This window comes from Scyliorhinus canicula, chromosome 15 (assembly GCF_902713615.1).
Source record: "Scyliorhinus canicula chromosome 15, sScyCan1.1, whole genome shotgun sequence".
Taxonomy (NCBI): Eukaryota; Metazoa; Chordata; class Chondrichthyes; order Carcharhiniformes; family Scyliorhinidae; genus Scyliorhinus; species Scyliorhinus canicula.
In genome coordinates this window covers 600,365-610,831 of record NC_052160.1, presented here as the reverse complement: position 1 = coordinate 610,831, position 10,467 = coordinate 600,365, and positions in this window count along the sequence as shown.

The following is a 10,467-nucleotide window of genomic DNA, read 5'->3' as shown; positions in this document are numbered from 1 at the left end:
CGATTGTAGACACAGTAATCACACCTTAATCCTTCAATTCTGCCCACATGATGGTTTGTTTGCGTATCCAATTTTCAAAATGTGCATTGCAGGTCTGCTTAAAACTAGCAAGACAAAAGATAAATAAGGTCTAATCTAGAGCTTACTAAGGGCCTTGCTAAAAGCTTCCAAAAGAGAATTTGATGCATTCTGCCACTGTGATTGGATACTGAAAGAGAAGGTTTTTCATGGCATTAGCGAGGGGAATTAAGTCAACAGGTTTATAAAACAGAAAAGCATCATCAGCACATCCAGCAGGCTGTTGACGGACTAAAGTCTCCAAAAGCAAGTGGACAGGGGCAAAAAATAAATTAAATGGACACTTGGCCTTTATCTCAAGAAAGGTACAAAAGACTAAAGGAGGATTTGATGAAAGTATTACGGACAGACCCAAACAGTGACTCGGACACTGGACAGAAACTCCAATAATATTTTAATTTGGTCAGACTGTAAGGAAAGGTTACCAAGCTCCAGGAGGGATTTCATGAAGAAAAAGGGATATGGTATTTTGAAACAAATTTTATTACTGACAGAATTAAAATATCTTTAATATCACAGAATAAAATATAGTTTACAATTGCCCTTAAACAATGCTGATCAATACAGTGACCCAATAACCCTTAACTATGATCTTCATCTCCACTCAAACAACAAAATCATCTCAGCTCTCAATCCACTTTGAAATACAGTTAGATAGAGAACCTAGTGGAGTGAAGCAGCGACAACAATCTCTCCCTCAATGCCAGCAAAACTAAAGAGCTGGTCATTGACTTCAGGAAGCAAAGTACTGTACACACCCCTGTCAGCATCAACGGGGCCGAGGTGGAGATGGTTATCAATTTCAAATTCCTAGGGGTGCTCATCTCCAAGAATCTGTCCAGGTCCACTCATGTCGACGCTATCACCAAGAAAGCACAACAGCGCCTATACTTCCTCAGGAAACTAAGGAAATTCGGCATGTCCACATTAACCCTTACCAACTTTTACAGATGCACCACAGAAAGCATGCTATCTAAGGGCAGCACGGTAGCATTGTGGATAGCACAATTGCTTCACAGCTCCAGGGTCCCAGGTTCGATTCCGGCTTGGGTCACTGTCGGTGCGGAGTCTGCACATTCTCCCAGTGTGTGCGTGGGTTTCCTCCGGGTACTCCGGTTTCCTCCCACAGTCCAAAGATGTGCAGGTTAGGTGGATTGGCCATGATAAATTGCCCTTAGTATCCAAAATTGCCCTTAGTGTTGGGTGGGGTCACTGGGTTATGGGGATAGGGTGGAGGTGTTGACCTTGGGTAGGGTGCTCTTTCCAAGAGCCGGTGCAGACTCGATGGGCCAAGTGGCCTCCTTCTGCACTGTGAATTTTATGATCTATGATCTATCGGGCTGCATCACAGCCTGGTATAGCAACTGCTCGGCCCAGGACCGCAAGGAACTTCAGAGAGTTGTGAACACCGCCCAGTCCATCACACGAACCTGCCTCCATCCAATGGCTCCATCTACATCTCCCGCTGCCTGGGGAACGCGGGCAGCATAATTAAAGACTCCTCCCACCCCGCTTACTCACTCTTCCAACTGCTTTCATTGGGCAGGAGATACAAAAGCCTGAGAACACACAAACAGACTTAAAAACAGCTTCTTCCCCACTGTCACCAGACTCCTAAATGACCCTCTTATAGACTGACCTGATTAACACTACACCCCTGTATGCTTCATCCAATGCCGGTGTTACATTGTGTGCCTTGTGTTGCCCTGTTGCCCTATTATGTATTTTCTTTTATTTCCTTTTCATGTACTTAATGATCTGTTGAGCTGCTCGCAGACAAATACTTTTCACTGTACCTCTGTACACGTGACAATAAACAAAATCCAAATCCAGCTCTCAATCCCCTTTAAAATACAGTGAGCAGTCTCAGGAGCACTTGCTGTTCAGAGATGTTTTGAATACTCTACTTTGAGAAAGAGATATCTTTTAAGACTGCTTTAAAGAGAAAGAGACCTGCCCCCATCAGAACAATGCAGAATCTCTGGCTGTGTCACTTCAGAAACTCTCATTCAGTTCACCCTCCAGCCAACAACCAACTCTGAAAACTTCAACACCATCGGCGATGTTAAATCACCTCTTCATGTCAAAAAGGTTACTGGGTTGCGGGGATAGGGCCGGAATGTGGGCCTAGGTAGGGTGCAGACTCAGGTGGGCCAAATGGTCTCTTTCTGCACTAGAGATTCTATGATTCTCTGACCCGACTGCTTCATCCCCTGGCTCCTTCCATAACTCCATCATCTCACTAAGCTGAACACAGTGTCTCTAATTAACTGCTCCACGGAGAACACTCTTAATACAAATAAAAGTCCATTAACCCAAACTTCTACAATGCATTAATTGCACCTCTGGTTCCCAGAACACCCTTGCAAACCAGGACTTTTAAACAACACCGCAGCAGTCATACACACACTAACCCGGGTGTTTCCTGGCCACTTTGGCAACATTGCGGCTGGTATTTAACGGCATTTAGTGCCAGAAATAAGCTCCCAAAAGTTTCTCGCCATCACTGGTTGCCTCAGCTGCTCACCGCTAACAAGTGGGAGCTGTTTTTAAACGCTCTCTCGCCACTCACTCCCAGTCAGCACACCAGCACGGCAGCAGGCAGACCTGCGATGCTGACCTGGCCAGGCTTCTGGACGGAGGGGGGACGGGACATCCTGTTCCCCCGAGAGGGTTTGAGGGTCAGCAGCAGGGTCAGCAATGCTGCTGCTGCCTTCTCCGCCGTCTGGCTGCCGTCAGGACCGTGAGGCAGTCTCTGTGGGACCGACAGCACTGGGATTGGAGAAGGAGAAACCCTGACCCCAGGACTCAAGTCCCCCAAGCCTCTCCAAGCTTAACGTGTCCCGCCTTCTCTCAGAGAGCCATCGCTTTGCACACTCGCCCCCGGCCACAGTGGGAGCCCCCAGACTCCTGCCGGGTACATTAGGGAGACCGTGCTCCGTTGCCCTCCCCCCGATCCACACACCCACCCTCTGGTCACAAGGATGTCCCCAGTGTGAAGCCCAGTTCTGGAGTGTTTGATTGTTGGCCTCTATGTGGCTGAAGCTTCTGGAGCTCAGGTTTCCAAGTCTGATTGAAATGCAAAGCGATAATCACAGTCTCAGACACGCATCTGTATCCATGAGAATATTTTATTGACAAAAACAGCCAACTAGGTAACATTCCAGACATCACACTAACCATTAAACAACAAGGAAAGGTCACCATTCCATATTGGTACCAACACAAAACTCCTATCAGCCCATTTTGACAAATTAAATCAAACGCGTTGGGCAGGATTCTCGATACCACCAATGGGGTTTCCCTTGTGGGCAGCCCCAACGCCACCAGGAGCTCCCCAGACTTGGGTACACTGCCGGCGTAACGGAGAATCCCAACAACGGAGAATCCAGCCCATGGTATCACCCCTCATAGGTTCCTCACCAGAAATGGAGGATAAGCCCGAGATTGTGTTATCATGTCCAGAACTTTGTTGCTGAAAAGATCTGTCCATCAATGTGTGACGTGTTCTGCGTATCAGAGCCATTCTCTGTCCAGGAGCTGCGGCTGTGCAGGCCCCTCCCACACGGCCCAATCTCACCGCAACCAAATCCTGGCATCCACATATTCCACCGGCGCCCCAGGTGCAGTTGAACATCCTTGAATTCCAGCGTGTTTAACCCGCGGTGATGTGCCAGTTACACACAGCACCAACAAAAGCATCAGCGATCTGCGGAAGCAATTCTTCATTGGAGTCATCAGGTGACCCCCACCCACCAGCCCAGGGGCAGCCCCCGACCTGGAACACTTCAGGCCCCGACCAGGCCCAACATCTCCCCCCACCCTCCCCCCCCCCCCCTTCCCAGCTTCACGTTTTTAAAAAGGAGTATTAAATGATGTCCATGTGATTTCACGGCAGCATAGTGGTTAGCACTGTTGCTTCACAGCACCATGCCCCGGGTTCGATTCCTGGCTTGAGTCACTGTCTGTGCGGAGTCTGCACGTTCTCCCAGTGTCTGCGTGGGTTTCCTCCGGGTGCTCCGGTTTCCTCCTACTAGTCCCGAAAGGCGTGCTGTTAGGTGAATTGGACATTCTGAATTCTCCCTCTGTGTACCCGAACAGGTGCCGGAATGTGGCGACTAGGGGCTTTTCACAGTAACTTCATTGCAGTGTTAATGGAAGCCTACTTGTGACACTAATAAAAATTATTATTCTCGCCGAGGAGCCGGTACATTCCCGGGAAGCTGCTGCATTCGATTTTGATCGCGCTAATGAGATGGAATTTAATGCAAATAGGGGTTAATGATAGGCTCACCACCATATCTGGACGAGATTGGGAGTGGGGCAAATTGGGAATGTGGAGCAAGGCCACATATCAAAGGTGTGAGGAGCTATTTAGCCTATTCCTGTTCCTATGGACACCTTGCTCTATGGCGACATCTGTACTCAGATAACAATCATTGCTCCACGTGGAAACTCCCGTTAGTGAGGAGGGAATTAATCATTGAGCAGAGAGTCTGGGAACACCATCATCTCCAAGTCACATATCACCCAACTTGGATAGAAATTGCTGTTCCTTCATCATCCAAGAGTTGAAATGCTGACACTATTTACCAGCACTGTGGATGTACAGTTACCATGTGGATTGGAGCAGGTCAGAATGGTCCACCACCACCTTCTCAAGACGAACAAAAGATGGGCAATAATGTTGGCATTGCCAATGACACATCCAGGAAGAAGGTGATTAAAAAAAAACAAAACAATTAATCCACCTACCCTGCACATCTTTGGGTTGTGTGTGTGGCCGGGGGGGGGGGGGGGGGGGGGGGGGGGGGGGGGGGGGGGGGGGGGGGGGGGGGAAGAAAGAGTCCCACGCAGACACGGGGAGAAAGTGCAAACTCCACACGGACAGTGACCTGGGGCTGGGATCGAACCCGGGTCCTCGGCACAATGAGGCAGCAGTGCTAACCACTGCGCTGCTCTTAAAATCGGTGATTCTAAAGCAGGCCTGATTTATTATTGTCACATGTATTAGTACACAGTGAAAAGTATTGTTTCCTGCATGCTGCACAAACAATGCATACCGTACATAGGGAAGGAAGGAGACGCTGCAGAATATAATGTTACAGTTATAGCAAGGTGTAGAGAAAAGATCAACTTAATATATTGATATTTAAAATATTGATATTTTACAAAACATCACCAAGAGGATTATTGTAAAAAGTGCTGGTGGAATTCTGAACCATGCAGAGACTTCACCAGCTACAGTGGTGAAGAGTAGGTCAGATTCTGGCACCAGAGTAGATATTGGACACAGGAACACAGATCGTGTCCCTGACCCTCTCTACAACTGAATTGTTATTTACTGAATGCTGTGTTTGCAATTTCACTTTAGACAACAGAATGCTTTATTTGCTAAACAATGAGGAGATGGAATTAACCTGATTAACAGTGTAAATATACAACAGCAGTGTACGCTGCGAGCTGTAAATATACAACAGCAGTGTACGCTGTGACCTGCAGATATACAACAGCAGTGTACGCTGCGACCTGCAGATATACACCAGCAGTGTACGCTGCGACCTTCAGATATACAACAGCAGTGTACGCTGCGACCTGCAGATATACACCAGCAGTGTACGCTGCGACCTGCAGATATACACCAGGACTCTACGCTGCGACCTGCAGATATACACCAGCAGTCTACGCTGCGACCTGCAGATATACAACAGCAGTGTATGCTGCGACCTGCAGATATACACCAGCAGTGTACGCTGCGACCTGCAGATATACACCAGCAGTGTATGCTGCGACCTGCAGATATACACCAGCAGTGTACGCTGCGACCTGTAAATATACAATCAGAACCTGTCAAGTTGTTATGAACATCTGTGGTGTTTTGAAGGTGCTCAAAACTATTTGCCAATGAGGAATGAGGAATGATGTTGATTGGTCAGAAGCAGGACGTCCTGTCCTAAACGACACAAACTGAATGGCCAACTCCTATTCGTCAATGTTTTCAGCTATGTAAGTTGACAAAGAACATTAATACTGAGGTGAAGAGGAGACATGAGGATTGGCAACTGAACACCTGGTCAAAGAGGTAGTTTATGTTTTATGGTTTTATGGATAGAGTACTATTTTTAAGTTCATTTGAATTACTATTTTTTAATTTTCAAATCTCACTTAAATAACTATTTCGGGTTGATTTAAATTACTATTTTTAAGTTGATTCAAATAACTTTTAAAATTTCAATTAAATAACTATTTAATTTGTTGTCAGATCAAGCAAGATAAATACTCAGGGATAAAGCTAATTAATAGTATACAGGAGATTGGATATAATCCGACATAAACAACTTTCTAAAGTTTAATTTAAAGGAATAAATCATGGCAGGACAGCTCCAAGGCATGGTCTGCTCCTCTTGCTCCATGTGGCAGGCTGGGGACAGTTCCAGTCCCCAGAGTCAGCATGTGTGCAGGAAGTGTCTCCGGTTACAGCTCCTGAAAGCTCGAGTTTCAGAGCTGGAGTGGCGGCTGGAGACACTGTGGAGCATCCGCGAGTCGGAGAGCATCGTGGATACCACGTATAGAGAGGTGGTCACACCGCAGGCTCAGGCTCCGCAGGCAGGAAGGGAATGGGTGACCACCAGACAGAGCAAGAGAGCGAGGCAGGTAGTGCAGGAATATCCTCTGGCCATTCCCCTGCAGAACAGATATCCCGCTTTGGATACTGTTGTGGAGAATTGCCTCAGGGGAAAACAGCAACAGCCAAACTCGTAGCACCATGGTTGGTTCTGCTGCAGAGGGGAGGGGGGATAAGTGTGACAGTGCAATAGTTATAGGGGATTCAATTGTAAGGGGAATAGACAGGTGTTTCTGTGGCTGCAAACGAGACTCCAGGATGGTATGTTGCCTCCTTGGTGCTAGGGTCAAGGATGTCTCGGAGCGGGTACAGGGCATTCTGGAGTGGGAGGGTAAACAGCCAGAGGTCGTGGTACAAATCGGTACAAACAACATAGGTTAAAAAAGGGATGAGGTCCTAAAAGCAGAATACAGGGAGCTAGGAAGGAAGTTAAGAAATCGGATCTCGAAGGTAGTGATCACAGGATTACGACCGGTGCCATGTGCTAGTCAGAGTAGAAATGACAGGATATATAGGATGGATACGTGGCTGAAGGGATGGTGTCAGGGGGAGGGTTTCAGATTCCTGTGGCATTGGGACTGGTTCTGGGGGAGGTGGGACCTGTACAAACTGGACGGGTTACACCTGGGCAGGACTGGAACTGATGTCCGGGGGGGGGGGCTATTTGCTAGAGGGGTTGGGGAGGGTTTAAACTAATGTGGCAGAGGGATTGGAACCGATGCAGGAAATCGTAAGGTAGTAAAACAGGGACAGAAACAAAAGACAGTAAGGGGAAAAGTGTAAGGCAGAGAAGCCACAGTCAAAAATCAAAAAGGGCGACAGTACAAGGTACAGTGACTGAGGGGAGCTCAGTGAATAGGCCCAGCAATATTAAAAAGAATAAAACGGGAAGTAAAAACATAAATGGAAAGCGACGAGGCAGGTTGTTACATGAAAATATGGGTTCAATGACAAGGAAAATTAGGAGAAAAGTTAAGAAAAATAACTTAGGAGAGGTTACTGATCAAGGTGTTAAGATTCAAAACAGAGGTATAAAAGCCAACATGTGGCACTTTACCCGAATGCTCGTAGTATTCGGAATAAAGTAAATGAGTTGATGGCACAAATCATCGTAAATGACTATGATTTAGTGGCCATTACTGAAACATGGTTAAAGGATGGTCACGACTGGGAGTTAAATATCCGAGGGTATCAAACTATTCGGAAGGACAGAGTGGATGGTAAGGGAGGTGATGTAGCTCTGTTATTCAAGGATGACATCCGGGCAATAGTAAGGGATGACATCGGTGCTATGGTGGATAACATTGAATCCATTTGGGTGGAAATAAGGAATAGTAAGGCAAAAAAGTCACTGATAGGAGTAGTCTATCGGCCACCAAATGGTAACATTATGGTGGGGCAGGCAATAAACAAAGAAATAACTGATGCATGTAGAAATGGTACAGCAGTTATCATGGGGGATTTTAATCTACATGTCGATTGGTTTAACCAGGTCGGTCAAGGCAGCCTTGAGGAGGAGTTTATAGAATGTATCTGCGATAGTTTCCTAGAACAGTATGTAATGGAACCTCCGAGGGAACAAGCAGTCCTAGATCTGGTCCTGTGTAATGAGACAGGATTGATTAATGATCTCATAGTTAGAGATCCTCTCGGAAGGAGCGATCACAATATGGTGGAATTTAAAATACAGATGGAGGGTGAGAAGGTAAAATCAAACACCTAATGTTTTGTGCTTAAACAAAGGAGATTACAATGGGATGAGAGAAGAGCTAGCTAAGGTAGACTGGGAACAAAGACTTTATGGTGAAACAGTTGAGGAACAGTGGAGAACCTTCCAAGCAATTTTTCGCAGTGCTCAGCAAAGGTTTATACCAACAAAAAGGAAGGACAGTAGAAAGAGGGAAAATCGACCATGGATCTCATAGGAAATAAGGAGAGTATCAAATTGAAGGAAAAACATACAAAGTGGCAAAGATTGGTGGGAGACTAGAGGACTGGGAAATCTTTAGGGGGCAACAGAAAGCTACTAAAAAAAGCTATAAAGAGTAAAATAGATTATGAGAATAAACTTGCTCAGAATATAAAACAAATAGTAAAAGTTTCTACAAATATATAAAACAAAAAAGTGTGGCTAAGGTAAATATTGGTCCTTTAGAGGATGAGAAGGGAGATTTAATGATGGGAGATGATCAGTGTTGGGCCCACAATTGAAATAGATGATTTGGAGTTGGGGACCAAGGGCAATGTGTCCAAGTTTGCAGACGACACTAAGATGAATAGTAAAGCAAAAAGTGCAGAGGATACCAGAAGTCTGCAGAGGGAATTGGATAGATTAAGTGAACGTGCTAGGGTCTGGCAGATGGAATACAATGTTGACAAATGTGAAGTTATTCATTTTGCATGAGTCGCAAAAGTTGGTTTACAGGTGCAACAGGTGATTAAGAAGGCAAATGGAATTTTGTCCTTCATTGCTGGAGGGATGGAGTTTAAGACTAGGGAGGTTATGCTGCCATTGTTTAAGGTGTTAGTGAGGCCACACCTGGAGTATTGTGTTCAGTGTTTGGTCTCCTTACCTGAGAAAGGACGTACTGGCACTGGAGGGTGTGCAGAGGAGATTCACTAAATTAATCCCAGAGCTAAAGGGGTTGGATTAAGAGGAGAGGTTGAGTAGACTGGGACTGTACTCGTTGGAATTTAAAGGATGAGGGGGGATCTTATAGAAACATTTAAAATTATGAAGGGAATAGATAGGATAGATGTGGGCAGGTTGTTTCCACTGGCGGGTGAAAGCAGAACTAGGGGGCATAGCCTCAAAATAAGGGGAAGTAGATTTAGGACTGAGTTTAGGAGGAACTTCTTCACCCAAAGGGTCGTGAATCTGTGGAATTCCTTTCCCAGTGAAGTGGAGGCTCCTTCATTCAATGTTTTTAAGATAAAGATAGTATTTTGAAGAATAAAAGGGATTAAGGGTCATCTTATTCAGGCCGGTAAGTGGAGCCAAGTCCACAAAAGATCAGCTATGATCTCATTGAATGGCGGAGCAGGCTCGAGGGGCCAGATGGCCGACTCCTGATGTTCTTATCTTGTGGGGAGGTGGAGCAGTGACTCTTTAGGCCGAGAGTCCAGGTGGATAAAACACAGCTGCCAACACAAAGGACAGGTTTGGGTGGGAGACACAGAAGGCCAGAGTAGGAGGAATGGAGAGTTCTTGGACAGGGATAGGGAGGGGGTTAGAACATGCAGCAATTTGAACATTATGAAAATTTTAAAGCCAATGGATTGATGGATCAACGAAAGAGCAGAGCAACAAATACAGAAATGTTTGAGAGTTGGGACAGAGTGAGAGTTTGGATATTGACAGCTGAGATTTCGCCCAGCTGCTGGGATCAAGTGGATCCATCCAGGGGATCAACCCTGGCTCAGTGAAGAGTGCAGGAGAGCATGCCAGTAACAACATCATGGATCCCTAAAATGGGAAATCAAGCAGCATAAGCAGCAAGTATTGAGACAGAGCTAAGCAATTCCACAACCAACAGATTCAAACTACGCTCTGCAGTCCTGCCACATCCAGCCGTGAATGGTGATGGACAATTAAACAACTCACTGGAGGAGGAGGCTCCACAAATATCCCCATCCTCAATGATGGAGGAGCCCAGCACATCAGTGCAAAAGATAAGGCTGAGGCATTCGCAACAATCTTCAGCTAGAAGTGCCGAGTAGATGATCCATCTCGGTCTCCTCCGGAGGTCCTCAGCATCACAGAT